This window comes from Fundulus heteroclitus, chromosome 16 (genome assembly GCF_011125445.2).
Source record: "Fundulus heteroclitus isolate FHET01 chromosome 16, MU-UCD_Fhet_4.1, whole genome shotgun sequence".
Lineage (NCBI taxonomy): Eukaryota > Metazoa > Chordata > Actinopteri > Cyprinodontiformes > Fundulidae > Fundulus > Fundulus heteroclitus.
The window spans coordinates 30,510,773-30,527,715 of NC_046376.1; positions in this window are offsets into that span (position 1 = coordinate 30,510,773).

Genomic DNA, 16,943 nt, shown 5'->3' on the forward strand with positions numbered 1-16,943 from the left:
ACTGCTTTATACGATGGTCAGTGTTCGCAATGATGCTGCTAACATCACTTTACCACTCAGAAACTGCACCATTCTACCCTGGAGTGCAGTGGAGCATCAATTAGTCAGTGCCTTGAGCCAGCGGGTTGAACTGGTAATGCTCAGGGCCGCAGGGCTCTTGACAAGGGGATGAAAAATCCTTGAAAGACAGATTTCGGAGGTCACGTTTCATGTTTCAACATGTCACTTTGCCTCGTCCTGACCATAGCTCTGCTTAAAGCTATAGTTGGTAACCTTGATCAGAAACACTTTTTGGTATACTGGGTAAAACTGTCCTTTCATCCTGAAAGTAGTCAAGAAATTGTTTTTGTTTTTTTTGTTTTTTTAGAAAAAGATTGTTAAAAACTCATTCTCTGTGGGAGCTGCAGGCCTGTGAAAACTATAACCATTCTCTGCTGTTCGGTTTGAAGGGTATGGATTTGTCAAAGTTGCATTCCTGCTCTCACCCCCCTCTGTCCCTCAAGTTCCGGGGTATCGACTTATCTATTGGTTGTCCCACATGCCAATCATTCGGACGCTCTCACGTGACGCCAGTGTACGTGCTCTTCCCTCCACTTGCTGGCTGCGCATGCGCACTTCTGGTGTTTACGTATCCGATTAGCCTAGCGGCTAGGTTAGCGGTTAGCTTAGCGGTTAGCCATTCATTGTAGCTCCACTGCTCTCACTGTATACTTTGAACATAGCTGAGAGTTGCAAGAAGTGACCCACATTCATGTTTATGAGAAGAAGAGGAAGGCCTCATTAGAAAGAAATAAGACCAGAGTAGATTTGGAAGATTTTTATTCACGCGAACCCCCTGAACAGCGGGAGTAAGGCAAGATGGTCTTGTGCATGTGGATTTATTAAAAAAGGGACTTTGGGTAAACTTCCTGATAAATCGCCGACCCTAGCTTTAACACTCTCACCCATTCCCATACTTAGCCCCGCCCCTCAGGGTCTCTTGGCACTTTTCAAAAGCTGTCTGGGGGTTAGGGTAATGCTTTTACATCTAGATGAGTTGCAGTTCAAAGCCTTCAGCTGATCCAAAATGCTGCAGCAAGAGTTCTGATGAAAATCAACAAGAGGGATCATATTTCTCCAATTTTAGCTTCCCTTCATTGGCTTCCTGTTAAATCAAGAATAGAATTTAAAATTCTTCTTCTAACGTATAAAGCCCTTAATAATCAAGCTCCATCATATATCAGAGCTCTGATTACCCCGTATGTTCCTAACAGAGCACTTCGCTCTCAGACTGCAGGTCTGCTGGTGGTTCCTAGAGTCTCTAAAAGTAGAATGGGAGGCAGATCCTTTAGCTATCAGGCTCCTCTCCTGTGGAACCAACTCCCAGTTTTGGTCCGTGAGGCAGACACCCTGTCTACTTTTAAGACTAATCTTAAAACTTTCCTTTTTGGCAAAACCTATAACTAGAGTGGCTCATGTTACCCTGAGCTACCTCTATTGTTGTGCTGCTATAGGCTTAGACTGCTGGAGGACATCAGGGTTTATTTTTCTCACTCTGCTGAGTTCAACTGTTCTCCAGTCTTCCATTGCTTGTCGTCATTTCAGCTTTTAACTTTTTGTTCTCTCTCTTTTTTCTTCATAGTAGGTACACCTGGTCTGGCGTTCTGTTAACTGTGACATCATCCAGAGAAGACGGCTCACCCGCTACTACCATCTAATGTTGAACAGATTACTGGATCAATGTGTGCTTCTGTGCTTTTTTGTCTCTCTTATTGTGTCTCTGCTCTGTCTTCTCTAACCCCCAGTCGGTCGAGGCAGATGACCGTTCATTCTGAGCCCGGTTCTGCTGGAGGATTTCCTTCCAATAAATGGGGAGTTTTTCTTCCCACTGTTGCTTCATGCTTGCTCAGTATGAGGGATTGCTGCAAAGCCATGGACAATGCAGACGACTCTCCCTGTGGCTCTACGCTTCTCCAGGAGTGAATGCTGCTTGTTGGGACTTTGAAGTCCCAACAAGCATCAACTGGTTTCCCTTATATAGGAAATTTTTGACCAATCTGTATATTCTGATTGAACTTGACTTTGTAAAGTGCCTTGAGATGACATGTTTCATGAATTGGCGCTATATAAACAAAATTAAATTGAATTGAATAGTTTAAATAATTAAAGACAAAAATGTCTACACCTCAACTAAGTTGCCAGAATGGAGGATGTTACAGATGAGATTAAATTAAGTGTATACACTACTTCTCATTTTGCAAGAACCTCATAACATGCTAGGAAGACCCAAATAAAAGAACTGATTCAGCCACATTTGAGCATTGTTAAGGATCAATGAAGTGCTTTTGGTCATTTCAACTGAATTTAAGTGCATACTTTGACTAGCTGACTCCAAAATATATATTTTTTTCTATTGATTTATTTATTCATTCATTGCAGCCATTCAGAGGTGAATGTCCTGATGCTCTTTGGATCATCGTCCTGCTGTATAACAGAAATGTTATTTGGACTGAACTAAAAGAGAGCTTTTCTATTACCTATCACTCAAAGCACTTTTACCTTAGATGTACATTAATCTAGCTTTACTCACAAACACGCACACATTCATGTGTAAATATGCAAATCAGAAGGCAACTTGAGGTAAAGTACCTTGCCTAAGGGCACATCGACATGTAGCAGGGGAGGAGGCTGGAAAACACAGCTATCTGACTGAAAAGTGACTACTTTCTCACATTCAATTCTCACATGCATTTTTGAACCCTGAAGCAGCTAAGAAACCCTAAACGTTCTCTCCACCACCCCCATGTTTTACTTCAAGTATGAGGTTCTTTTTCTAAAATGCTTGTTTATTTTAACTCCCGTTAGATGCACACTTTTTTTTTTTTTAAGTACCCCGTTTGCTTCCTTAACTTACAGAATATTTTCACAAAACTCTTGGGATTTATTAAGATGATTTTTAGCAAAGGTGAGTTGCAATTTTTTTGGTCTGCAGAACTTTTAACTCCCATAGTGGTGGCATTTTACCTGGTCCCTTTCTCATCTTAAAATCATGAGCACTCAATTGCTTTAGATGTTGTTCTCGGCACATTTTGAGTAATTTGGTGAGCCACCGACTCCCTGGAAGGTTTAACCACTGTTTCATTCTATCTCCATTTTTTGATAATGGCTCTCCCTCTGGTTCTGGAGTCCCAAAGCCTTAGAAATGGCTTTGTGACCCTTTCCCGACTGATATAACTCAGTGACTTTGTTTCTCATCTGTTTCTTTGGATAAGTGCATAGTGTGCTACTTTTCAAGACCTTTTACCCTCATCCTGTCAGACCAGGATCTATTTAAGCAAATTCTTGATTCTACAAGTCGGGTAGCAACCAAGCCTGGGTGTGGCTAGTGAAGTTGAATGTAACAGGTGAGAGATCACTTTTGAACACACAGTCCCATGTTGGTTATGATAGCTTTTTTATCTTATAGAAAGATTATCCTTAAAAATCTATTTTGATCTTCTGTCGTCTTCTTTTGGCTTTTCCCCTTCAGGGATCGCCACGGGGAGTCTAGATGATCTAACATGTTTAAGGCAAAGAAGCTAAGACACAAGAAATGTAGTTTTTTTTCTCCAGAATCATACATGGTCTTAACCAACCATGCCAATTTCAAGACTTTAAAGAATACAGCTCTCTGTAAATTCACCTAACTGTGTTCATCTCATTAGCTTGAGTAATTTTAATTTTCAAGGAGTTGCCCAGCTTGACACATACGCCAGTAGTTTTCACAAGCTGACTTATTAGATCTGCATCTTCATACGTCATTGAGGAATGTTGCTCAATCACCTCACAAACCACAATTGATGTAAGCTGTAATCTCAACAGAGCTCAGGTACGTCAGCCTTATCGGGAGAAAGGAGCTGTTAGAGTGACAGTTTAAAAGAGTATATGTGTAAACACCAATGCACCGTGAAACACCATGAGGTGTCTGAGTGTTTTTTTTTTGGGTTTTTTTCAGTAAAATAAGGCACCATTGAGAGTCAGCTCAGGCCATGTTCACTGGACTATTTTTTGACAAAACCTGTTATGATATTGTACACCCAGTTTAATGTGGATTATTAAGAAATTCTCTTCTTGTTTGCTTAGTAAACTCAAATGTAAATGCTATTATTTTTCTAATAGGACGTGTGTGCGTCATCATTTCTCTGGAAGGCGATGGTATAGAATGATGAGGAAACCACATCATTATCTCAGCAGACTGCATGTTTTCCGCAAATACTGAACCTCACAACTCCCCAACGCAAAAAGGTCATGAGTGGATCTGACCACAGCGCAAGTTATTTTTGGCGACATCCGTGACCAAGTCTTCTAATAATAAGCCCAAAGGGAAGTGATGTCTCTCTGTTTTAGGATCCAACGTCAGAATCCAGAGAAGTTCACCGTAGAAGTGACACGGATGTCACGCGAATCGCTGGCCGGGTGACACATTTTACCTTCCATCAAAATCTTTCCCTCGATCTTTCTCCGAAAACTCCCTGAAAACAAAAGCACCGTCTTGTGAACGTCACTGCTGTGCATTTGCTTACAGGGGGATTTTAATGAATCCAGTATATTCTCTAAGTGTGGATGTAAACAAGAATGACTTCTGTGCCTCTCAGCAGACATAAACAGCATCCAAATGTCAGTGGTTATATTTGTGCGGCTGCCCACTCACTCATCAGGCAGGAAATCTTTGAGTTCCAGCCAGTCAGGCCATATTAGACAGACAAAGCTTGAACTTCTTTACCGATTGTGAATCACAAATTGACATTAAAATAGCTCCACTGACATTAGGGACTGCGTTATGCATGAGTAACGTTTTATTTACCGCTTTTCGATTTTTGTTTCAAGTAATGGGCTTCCTGGCACTTACTGCTTTCTGTTTCTATGTCAATTTCAGTATTTGTTATGCAGTCTTCTAGATTATAGATAATTTACTTTCACTAACTTAAAAAAAAAAAGAAATTTAGGTCATTGTACTGCTGGGAGGTGAACATTCACCCCCTACTCAGGTCTTTTGCAGCCTCTAACGGGTTTTGTTGATGATGCCACCATCATGTCCCAATGTAACATGGCATTATTGTGTGATCTTCACATAGCGCTTTGAATGTGGGGCAAAAAGTTAAACGACTGGTCTTGCCTGACTAGAGCACCTTCTTCCACATATTTGCTGGCTTAAGGAAGTGGCAAATTGGATTTTTTCTCAACAAAGGCTATCTTCTCACAATTCTTCCATAAATTCGAGATTTATATATCATCCAAGCTGGACGGCAATATCCGGGTATGTCGGCAATAAGTTAACGAGATGTTCTAGCTGTGGATAGCATTTTATAAACATTCTCCCTGACCTATATGCTGTGATCCTTGGTCATCATGGTGCTGATTACTCTCTAATGCTCTCTAACTAACCTCTAAAGCCCTCAAAGAACAACTAGATTTACATTGAAATAAAATTTCACACAGGTGGAAAATGCATTCATTTGGTGACTTCTAAATGCAATGGGTTGCCCCGGGCTTTATTTAGGGCTATCAGATGGAGGCTGAACATATTTTTTCAAAGTTCACCAAAAACAATATTTTTTTTTTTATTGTATATCATTTTATTCATCTTCATATCTATGTGCAAGGTTTGGTTGGTCTGTCATATAGAATTCTAATAAAATACATTAGACAATGTTTTTGGTTGCAACATGAAAAGGTGAAAAATTCAAGGGTTATTAATACTTTTTTTTAGACAGCTGTGGGGAAGTTATCATGTTTTCACCAACTATTATTGTGCGGGTGATTTTATTTCAAATTGATCACACTGAAGCATTTGTTGAAATCTTTAGAGGAATGTTGCTCTACTGTAACCTTGGAAAACAACCCTCTTATGAACACAAATGCATGTAAGGACAAACTTTGCTTATGCGGACTTTGTGGTTTCTGCTTGCGTCTGAACTGAGCAATTTCATTTCTCTTTTTATTTTACACATTTAGATTTTTTTTTGCCACATTATGAAGTGTTGAGTGTGTGGAAATTGCGCTACCACCAATTTCCCCCTTTTTTTTTCACAAAAAACAGAAAAGTCAAGACTTGTCTCAGATTTGAATGTTTTGCATTTTGGCCAGCCGCCTACAAATGTCTGTCTTTTCCTGTTGTTGTTGTTGTTGCTGCAGAGACCTGCAGATTTCAGTTTATGCGAGAAATGTTTAAGCAAGGCCACTTGCGCAGCCTTCAAACTTGTAGCAACCAGTAAGATGCCTCGTAGATTTTCTTACATTGCTGTTTAATTGTAACATTGTGCAACCATATGGGGAAGTGAACATGGAGGTTTGGAATGAAGGAATAATGTGAAAGTGTTGCATCATCCTGTATTAGCCAACAACACCGTCAGAGTGCCACCGTCAGAACAACTATTCACACATCCAAACATGCATGCTCTCTGTGCCTCACCAAAGTATTCATGCTTTTAACTTTTTCCCATTTTGTCTGGTTACGACCACAGACTAAAATTTACTGTACTGGGATTTTATGTGATTAATCAGTCTAAAATAGTGCAAATTTCAAAAGGAGAAACACACGTTACTATTTAAATTAAACAGCTGAAAAGTGTGGAATGCCATTGCCTCCCCCCTTACTCTGATACCCCCAAATAACATCCAGTGCAACGAAGCTGCCTTTAGATGCTATGTGATCAGTAAATAGAGACCACGTGTGTGTAATTTAACATCAGTGTAATTCCAGCTGTTTTCTGAAGCTCTTCAGATGTTTGTTAGAGAACATTTGCATCATGAAGACCCACTGACAGGCCATTGGTGGGATCGAGGGCTTCAAAGAACTGAGCCCTTCAATCATCAAATTATGGTCAAGAACACATTTTTCAAAATAGGCAAATCAAAGTATAGAGCAAATATTTGGTTGCATAAATTTTCTTTCAATTCCTTATTCATAATTGTCCATCAGTTGTGGGGAAGAACACCCTCCAACCCAAACACAAGAATTGATTTAGCCGCAAACATATCATCTGACTCTTGAGTTCATTAGGCTACTCCAGTAAAGCGTAAAATGTTTAGTACATTACAGATAGAGAGAGAAAAATATGCAGCTTCAATGTTTCCCTCTGCCCTGGGTCAGGCAGCCGTTCCCCTACTTGGGTATTCACAAACCGGGTCTGTCACCTGAGCAAAACACCTCAAGCCACAGGTATAGCCTACCTTCTGTAATGCACTGACTGAGCAGGGAACTCAATATACAGCTGGATATGTAGCTGAAAAACTCTACTGGCGTCTGGGGATGCTGAGAGTAGACATACAGGGCTGAGGCTCGAAGCAGGCTCGATGGCTGACAGGCAAACAGATCCGATGATTGTGAGACAGAAAACAGAAACCTAATGAGGTGTCCGACGAGGGCCAGGCGAGACATGGAAAATCCAGGAAACCAGAACTAGGTCAGCAGCTAGGCAAGGCAGGCAAAGAACGCTGAACATTACTCACTCAAGGCTTGCAATAGTCTGGCACGGACTGACTGTGGAAGGCCAGTATATAAAGGCAGGAGACCAGGTGAGCTGAATAAAGCTGATTAAGCAGTGGCAGGTGGGAGCAGGGGTAACTGATGATTGTAATTGCTGGGTGCAGAGGCACAGACCAAATTATTTAAGGTCACATTTTTCAAATATCAACATTTCCTGTTCTAAAAGCTTTCATGACGAGGAATCAGTGTGGTAGTCAGTGCTTGTTACGAGTGTGAGCTCCCTCGTAGATCTTTAAAAGCTTTACACATTTGTTTATATGTGAAGAAAATGCATCTAACCACAATAAGGCGAGGCACAGTTTTATACATCCACGCTTACTCTGAAAAGTAAAATGAGTGAATAAGTGACTCGGAAGCAACTGTGATTAAGCAGGCTAATTATTTATTCGTACTGATGTGAAAGTTATGACTCACACCGTTTCGCTGGTTTCCAGTGTTTAACTGTTTTACTTTCCTCAACATTCAACTGACACAAAGCTGTTTTTACCTCATTTCCTCTCCTCTTGAAGACAGAAGTTTTGTCAAAAACATATTTTTCAGGCTTTGTTTTAACAGATTAATGGTTTGGTAAATATTTTTGATTTCAATTCACTGTATTAGTCCCAAAAAAAAAAAAAACTTAAGCTCCTTTACAAGAAAATAGATTCAGTTAATGCTAAGTTATGTAGGAAAAATATAATTAAACCAACATAGTACAATCCAGCCATATTTACAGATTAAAATTCAATTACATGAATTATAACCCTAATTACTTAAATTCATTTATTAATGCCAACTGATAAAAAGTCCAGTTGATTGGAAAGAAATGACCGTCTTTCAACAGGAACAAAACCTCTAGCAGAACCATCATCAGCTGCGATCGACAGTGGGTTTAAGATCCGGCTATTTGCAAGAAAAGTCAGAGACAAAAACTACCTTCAGAATATTATTTAGCAATAAATGTGCAACCATGAGCCCTCCGTTAAATATCGTTCCATTCCCATCATGCAAGCAGATGCGCTGAGATCACAGGCCATGTGTGCTTTCAGAGCATGGAGCTGGGATCGCTGAAACAAAGGGGTGTGAAGGTGTGTACACCACCCAGACTAAGTGGTGGAAATAAAATGAAACTGAATGTGCTTAAAGATCATGTGGCTATATTGCAGTGACTTGTGGATGAGGGGCTGTATGACTGACTGCTAAGGAGTGGCCCAGTTGGCGTAATTGGCCAAATCAGCATGCATCCGACGCAGTGAGGTTGGAGATGGAGGTTGAGAAGTAGCGCTTTTAGCAGAGCACAGCTGACCTGAAGGAAACTACACTACTGCTTTGTTTATGCTAATTGATTTAAATTTGGATGACATGATGGATTATTAACAACTCAGGTAAGACCAGGTAAGTTATTCCTGACATGTCTGGTTTGGGAAAGAAATACTATAGTTCTAGCTGATTTGCATTGTTTGTTGTTATTTCAACTTTTAACTTTTTGTTCTCTCTGTCTTTTTTTTTCTTCATAGTAGGTACACCTGGTCTGGCGCTTTGTTAGCCGTGACATCATCCAGGGGAGGCAGATCATCTGTCATTACCATATAACATAGAAAGGATTCCTGGATCAATGTGTGCTTCTGTGCTTTCTGTGTCTCTGCTGTCTTCTGTAACCTCCAGTCGGTCGAGGCAGATGACCGTTCACACTGAGCCCGGTTCTCCTGGAGGTTTTCCTCCCTGTTAAAGGGGAGGTTTCCTCTCCACTGCATGCTCAGTATGAGGGATTGCTGCAAAGACATGGACAATGCAGACGACTGTCCACTGTGTCTCTACGCTCTTTCAGGAGGAGTGAATGCTGCTTGGAGAGACTTGATGCAACCTGCTGGGTTTCCTTACATAGGAAACTTTTTGACCAATCTGAATGATTTGACTGAATTTGACTTTGTAAAGTGCCTTGAGATGACATGTGTTGTGAATTGGCGCTATATAAATAAAATTTTATTGAATTGGCACCAGCAACCCCCGTGACCCCATGAGGGATTAAGCGGGTCAGAAAATGGATGGATGGATGGATGAATAGTTTTTGTCCTCGATACGTCTGTGTTTGGTTGCTTTTGAAGCATTGATTACAGCAACAGTGCACACTATGGACTTTGCTTCACAGGCCTCAAATGGCTGTGGTTACGTTGCTTGAGCATCTTTTTCTGACATACTTTTTCTCTCCACTAAACCTTCCACCGGTATGCTTGGGTACAACAATCTGAACAGCTCCTTTTGCATAGACCTTTTGTGCATTACCCTCCCATCTGTTGGAAAGTTTTAAACTTTAAATTCTTCCCCACAATTATATAGGCCATTGCATGACTTTGCTGCGTACAAAAAAAGCCAATCGTTTTTATAGATCTTATGGTTATATTCTGTATTTCTGAGAATGTAAAATTTGCGTTTTCATTGCCTGTAATGCAACAACGGCAAATAAAGGATTGAAATACATCTCATTCTATGTGCAATGAATCTATATAAGAACGCTCCTTTAATTTCTGAATTGAATAATTGAAATAACATCACTTCACAATGATGTTCTAACTTACTGAGATAAAGACAATAAATTACTTGTGGTAGAACACTGCAAGTAAGGAATTTGTTTCTGTCACTCATGTTACAGTCCTAGTTCTATTATTGCTTTTAATTTAGTTATAATCTGTGTGTGGCCTCACAGGCACTTAGGTTTCTCTTGGCCAACGTAGGAACTCGTGCCAGAAGGGCTTGTTGACCGAGTCAGTGTCTCTGTTGTTCATAATTGACCCAGAAGACCACACAGTTGTCAGGCCACCACGGTGATAATGCAAGACCACCGGAGAACCTAATGAAAGTAAGGAATAAAACTAGCGATGTCAAATGAAAACCAGAAGGTGGTGAAACAGAGCATGTATGAAATCTAGATAGAGTCAAAGGGAAAAACCCAACTTGAATGAAGTGGTTTACCAAGCTTGTGTAATACAGTGGTCTCAGGATAGATGTGAATTATATAGCACCCTTGAACCAGAGAAAGTTACTACTTCAAAAAAAAAAATACCACTCATCTATGTGAATTACATATCTGTGGACTTGATTTAGATGTTTAGTGTGCTTGTAGTCATTGTAACTCTGTGAAAGTGAAACCTCAGGAGTTTCAGTGGAAATATTTGATATTGAATCGTTTTCCCCCCAGTCAATGAACACTCCTGTACTTTATTGCAAAACATATTCAGTGTACAAATACTCTATGCTGTTAGGATGTTTGATTCACATAATATTACACACACCATATCCATCTGTGAGAATGTGCCGTTTGAGTAGCTGATGAGTCGTGAGGGGCTGCTTTGTGATTCGCTTAGATGAGTCACGGGGGAAAAAACCCAGAGTTTGGGGTCCTTGTCTTGAACATGGGGCCTCTGTGTGGGGCCCTCTGAACAGGATGCAGGAGAGTTGGAATAACTCCTGTGGAATTTGTTTGGTTCTATCATGGAAAACAGACTATCTCTGCCAGACGACAGCTTGACACCTGACTCACATGGAAGCTCCAGAGATTGGACCGAGCTTGCGGACAAGATTTTGGTAACGATAGCAGCTGAACGAGCCGGTTGATTGCAGATCTATGCTGATGTGAAACCACTGATTCCAATCAAGCCTAATTGTTTTTGATTAAAGTTAATCATTGGAATCTGTGTGGTTAATCTTTTCTAATGAATTGAAATTTGAATTTAACTGACAAATGTTTCGGTATAAGTATTATTTACTTATGGGATAGCACCTAGTCTTCTGGGAAAGAACGTTTACTTTCCTAAAGTTTCATCTTTAGTCTTCACGGTCCACAGAATATTTCTACAAAGGTCTTGGGGATCATCAAAATTTTATTTGGCAAATGTGAGACAAGTGTGCTTTTTGGACTGGACAAAAATGGATACCATTTTTGCCCAGTCTCCATCTTATTGTTGGACACTGACCTTAATTAATTAAGTGATGATTGAAGTACTTTAGGTGATGTTGTTGGTTATGTTGTGAGCTCATGGATTAATTGTTGATGCATTCCTGGAGTAATCCTGTTAGGCTGAACAATTCTTGGAAGTTTCCCACTGTTCAATGGGTTTTCCTCTTGTAGGTAATGGCTCTCACTGTGGTTCCCTCGAGTCCTAAAGCCTTAGACATTACCTTGTTTCCCTTTGTGGACTGATAGATCTCAATGGCTTTGTTTCTCATCTATTCATAAATTTATTTAGGCTTTTGATATAATGCATTGCTCTTTTAGATTTTTCAGCCTACTCTGTGTTGTCAGACATGTTCTATTCAAGGGATTTTTGGATTCTACGGGTCGGGCAGTATTCAGGTCTGGCCGTGACATGTTGCTTGTCGGGACTTTGATGCAATCAACTGGGTTTCCTTATATAGGAAACTTTTGACCAATCTGTATAATCTGATTGAATTTGACTTTGGAAAGTGCCTTGAGATGAATTGGCCCTATATAAATAAAATTTTATTGAATTGAATTTAATTGAAATTCACTGTTATTTATTACAAAGAAATTGTATTGGTTTAAGAGACCAACCAAGAAATAAAATGAACTAAGACAAAAAGAAGTGAAAAAAGTCATAGATTAAGAATAATGCGACTAAGTTTAAAGCAGTTTAAGAGTTATTAAATGGTCTGAGTCTATGTAGTATGGATAGTTAGAGACAATAGCTTCTTGTGAAGCTGTAAGCAACAGTGTCTCTGGCCCTAAATGCAGGATCCTCACCTCTTTCCTTCCCTCATCCCACTTCTAGTTGAGGAACACATGCATTGTCTTAGTGTGTGTCGGTTTCTATGCACAAATGAATGCAAGACATTACTGGACATGTGTAGAGGTTCACATCAAAGTGGTCCTCAGTAAAGAGATCTAAGTCTGTATTCTCAAAGCAGTCTTTTAGCTGTGATTCTGCAGACTCGGGCCAGATTTGGATCTCCCTGCGGGCTGGCTTATTTTATCTGATAATTAGCTGTTTGTAAGCTGGTAACATTGACCAAGCGATCAGATCGTCACAAGATGGGGGAACTGCACAGTTCTGTATGCATTGTTAACATTGCACACAGGGTCCAGAGTTTTCTTTCCCCCGGTCGGGCACTTTTATATTTTGATGTAAATTTTGTGAGAACTGACCTGATTAAAGTTGACGGCAATAATAACAACGTGCCTAGGGTGAGAGCCCTGTTGTTTGCAAGTCACCGTGTGCTGTAGCTCCTGTGATGGAGCTACAGCACACGGAGGGGGTCACTGAGGTTAACTTTGAGTGAGACCAAACACCTAAAACTGAAAAATCTGTAAGGGGGAAAATATTCTTTTACAGCACTACATGACCTTTTCTAATCCGTTAGAAGATCAGACTGCTAATAGCTGTGTGTAAGTACCAGGTTAACACGCAATAGCATTTATTACAGGAGGTAATATTTGTAGGTTGATATTAGCAATATGTTTTAATGTCTGTCTTCTTCCTTCCGACTTGTGTGTTTTGTGTGTAAAAGACGTTGCGCCAACTCAGCCAGACAGGAAGGAAGTAATAAAAAAAGATAGCTGATTGGGGAGATGGATGAACAGGCAGATAAGATGTTACAACTCCCCGGCGGAAACGTAGGCAGTCTTAGAAGTTGTTGTGAGGAAGAAATCCTTTTGTAAACGTTTTTTTACATACTTCTGCTTCCCTGCTGTTAAATCACAAGCTTCTGCGTTAATGACCTTCACATGAACAGATATTAAAATCATTACAGCAATCATGTGGCTAACCCTCCTTCTTTCTCTTTTTCTCGAACCCTCTGAATCAGCCACTCAGGGCTGCAGCTGCCAGCCTTTTAATGACTTCCAGATCTCCACGTCTCTTCCTCCGTCCGTTTACCCTCTTTCCCCGTCTCAGTGCTTCTCCGCCGTGTTTCTGATGAACAGGCCAAAGCGGAAGTGGAAATCCGCTGGCCTTCAGCCAGTGAGTCAACTCGCAAGGCACCCATTTGATACAAAAACAACCAACAAGCTTATGGAGGAGTGGTAGATGTTGTTTTTCATAAATCGCAGTGAGTGTAACTGGGGGAATTTCAAACAGGATGCTTTTGAAGAGTGAAATATGTGTGTTTTATGTGCAGAAGGAAAATGTTCAGAGAACTGCTGCTAAAAGTATTTACATTTACTGGAAGACTGTTTGTTATTCGGGATGGACAGGATTTATGCTTTCAACCTAATGCCAGTTTAATGAATGACTGTGTGTACAAGCGTTAAATGGAGAAATTACCTGGGTGGTATAAAGAAAAATACTTGAGTAATTTACTTTAAATAAAATATATAGATAGATAGATAGATAGATAGATAGATAGATAGATAGATAGATAGATAGATAGATAGATAGATAGATAGATAGATAGATAGATAGATAGATAGATAGATAGATAGATAGATAGATAAATAGATAGATAGATAGATACCATTTTTTAAATTGAATATTGATAAATATTTGGGATTTGTGTGACTATATGATCTTTATTTTGATTTACCCCCCCCCCCCCCCCCGCCCCACCCCCACCCACAGAATAAAATGGATAAGATTTAGAAATAACTTAAATACCACAATGTTTCTAATCAAAATAAAGGCTATCAACCAAAGCCAAATTTAGCTCCAGTTAGCATGTGATTTCATCTGGTGAAATTAGGCATGTTTCCATCCACTAGTTTGGAGCAACTATACCAGGCAAAGCGTACTTTCCTCAGAAGTTGACGTTACGCATGGCTGTAATAAACAGGAAGTAGAGGTTGCAATCTAGCATGGACCACACATCTGAGAAAAAAACTGAGAGAAATTTTCTGGAATGTGTTGCTAGGCAAGCTGTTATTGTTCTGTCATGTCAATTAATATTGCTGTTGTTAAATGCAGACCGAAGACATTGAGAAAAAAATGCAATCCTATCAGTGTTATGGGAATATTCGGCAAGACGACGACAGCGGAAACAGCTGATCAGTCATGTGAGGTCAATGTTCACTACGTCGTAACTTATTCGTTCTCAATGTTTTCCATATTAGCTCTTTTCGGAAATGCCAAAATCCAACCTTAAGCTAGCGTAAAATCCTTTTTGCAAAACTGAGGAAGTTCTTTCAAATTTTGCCATTTTGATCAACCTTTGCTAATTTGATATTTAAAAAATCTGCATAAAAAAAAAACAATGACGGAAAAAGAGGGAGGATGTCAGACATGCCTGCACAATCTGGTAACTACATGGAAAAACCATTGCAGTGATACAGGGCGCCCAAATAAACTTGACACGATCTGTCCATTTTCAATATATGCTTACCCGTGCAAGGCCACAGTGGGGCTGGTTCCTATTTCCAGTGGCCATTGGGTGAGAGGCAGCCTCACACCATGAACAGGTTGCCAAAGAGAAACAAAGGACACACAGCCATACACACACACTAATTAACTTAATAGTCATGTTTTTGGACAGTGGGAGGAAGCTGGAGCCTACATATGCACAAGGAAAACATGCAATCTCCATGCAGAAAGACCCCCAAGCTGGGATTTGACATCAAGACCTTCTTGTTGGAAGGCAACAGTGCTACCAACTGTGCCACTGAGCAGACTGGAACACTGCAGTGCCATTTCTAATTATTTTTGTAAGCCGTTTTATATGTATCATGTGCCCTATATTAATAGGTAAGAGTAAATACGGTAGGACAATGGTTAGAATTTATCATACTTGGAAAATATTCCATGCATAATGAACTATATTTGAACCCTAATTTATTTATTTGTTCATCAATCGGATGCATCAGAATGATGTGACCAACTGCAGTAGGGACTTCGTCTAGACGGTTGATACAAACTCATTGTGTGTGTGTGTGTGTGTGTGTGTGTGTGTGTGTGTGTGTGTGTGTGTGTGTGTGTGTGTCTGTGTGTGTGTGTGTGTGTGTGTGTGTGTGTGTGTGTGTATGTGTGTGTGTGTGTGTGTGTGTGAGTGGTGAAGGACCGACACTTCATCACAAGAGACACATCAGACAAAGCCTGACAGGTGACATGGAGCAAATCCGGACTTTTTTTTGTTTTTGTTTTTTTGTCACGCCCAAGCTAACGTCTAGAACGGGCACGTCTACTGTGTTTTGATTTTATTCATGTACTGACACAACATAAACAGATTAAACCCCACAGCTGCCGAAGATAGCAGCGCAGACACTGCCTCATATCAAGTGTTAAATGACATTTTATTGGCAACGAGCATCATTGTGAGAGCCGGCTGGTTTCCACGACTGTTTTGCTTACTCACTGTTAGTCACCAGCGGCAGCGGCAGCGGCATTGAGGCCTCGTGTAGCAAATGTCCACGCTGGCACAATGGGCCCAGTAAGACTGAGGTCCATCAATCACTTGAGGTCACTGCGGTCCCGCTTAGAGGACAGTGGACTGGCTGCTCTGTTGTCGGACCTTGTTATGCGGTGGTAGGTGACATCACCCTTTGTGGAGTCTGTCATTAAAGAGTTATAAATACCCCGCATGTGTGTTTGAGAGGGACAGATGAAGCAGCGGGGAGGAGAAAAGCGTCCTCCCCGGAGCTAAGAGGCCCCTAATAGGAGGTCTGAGAGTGTTATTGTGCGGTGTTCGAGGGGCCCTATGGGGAAAGTACCCGACCACAGATCAGTCAGCGGAGCAGAGTGTTATATTGTCACACAAAACTTGGCATAAAAAGAGGAGAAAAAAAAGTCAAACTATAAAGTTTGTGGTTTTCTCAATGATAATTTAAGCGCTTTCCATTATGGGCTGCACCCCAAAAACTGCTGTAAAAGCTCCTACGTTTGAGCACGGTCATCACTTTACAAGCATTCGTCAGCATGTTGTTGTCGTCGCGCGAGATGAACTTGGCAAGCGGCGAGCTCCTAACACACATCCACTGACTCACCACAAACGCTCCCCTTCCGAACCAATCGCCGACGGTTTTAACGCAGTCACACCTGCAAGAACAAACCTGAGTGGCGGAGCGAGGTGTGCGTGAGCAAGCAGACGTTCAAGTCGTTGCACGCTTTTTTGTTTTGTTTTTTTTCGAGGTCTTGTTTCAAATGCGAGGCATCTCTCAACAGCTGGGAAGAGAGGGGTGTGGGGGGTGGGAGGGGGGAGGGGGGGGTCAGCATTTCGGGTAACAGCCGCTCAGACAGCTGGGGACCCTGCCTAGAACCGTCAGCCGGGGGACCCTCGTCAAAGGGGGCCATTGAGATCCGACGTGGAGATATTCAAGCTCCAGCGCCTGATACCGCGTGTGGGGGAGAGCTGGTAGAAAAGAAAAAGTGATGAGTCACCAAACTTCCCAAAAACCCCCCTCCCTCCCCCACCTTCCTGGTTTACGGGAATTGGAATGCTGTGTTATTTTCCCCGCTCCTGTCGCAGACGTTCATCTTCTTGACAGGTTGCGGGGTCAGGACACGGGTTAATGTCTGTC